Source organism: Fukomys damarensis, unplaced genomic scaffold, assembly GCF_012274545.1.
Source record: "Fukomys damarensis isolate Sample0158 unplaced genomic scaffold, DMR_v1.0_HiC HiC_scaffold_24, whole genome shotgun sequence".
NCBI classification, from domain to species: Eukaryota; Metazoa; Chordata; class Mammalia; order Rodentia; family Bathyergidae; genus Fukomys; species Fukomys damarensis.
In genome coordinates this window covers 36,626,609-36,627,161 of record NW_022900936.1, presented here as the reverse complement: position 1 = coordinate 36,627,161, position 553 = coordinate 36,626,609, and positions in this window count along the sequence as shown.

Here is a 553-nt window from a genome sequence, read left to right as displayed (position 1 = left end):
TGATCAATTTTTTAAAAATTTTTTCTTTGGAAACTGGGAGGCAAAAGCCAGAAAAGGTATCCCACAAGAGTGTCACGCCATGAAAGTGAAAACTAGAAGTTTACTTGTAGAGAACTGAATTGCGTTCTTGACATGTGCGCACTTGTAACAACCCTTTCTTTCACTTACAGCTATTTTTAATGTAGGAGTTAACCTTGTTTATTTTTCGCCTGTACTGTTTTACCTCTGTAACTTTGGCCTTCTTTTGGTTCTGGTGTCTGAACTGATGGTCCCTGCAAAAGCTCCCAGGAGTTGGGTGGGACGTCCACGCCCTGTGGCCAGGTGACAGATCGGGTGGGAATGCGCAGGGCTCCGGGGCGCGGAGCCTCTAGCATACCATTCCCCTCCCACTACCCTCCCGAGCTGGGAGGCGGAGAGGGCTGCAAACTTCGCTCCAATCCCAGCCTGCCCTCCCCAGGGTCCCCCTGCTGGGCGACTCGCCCGCGCGGACAGAGTTGGAGGAACTTTGCACAGCTCCGCGTCAGACCCGGGAGCGCAGTGTCCCCCTCCCGCC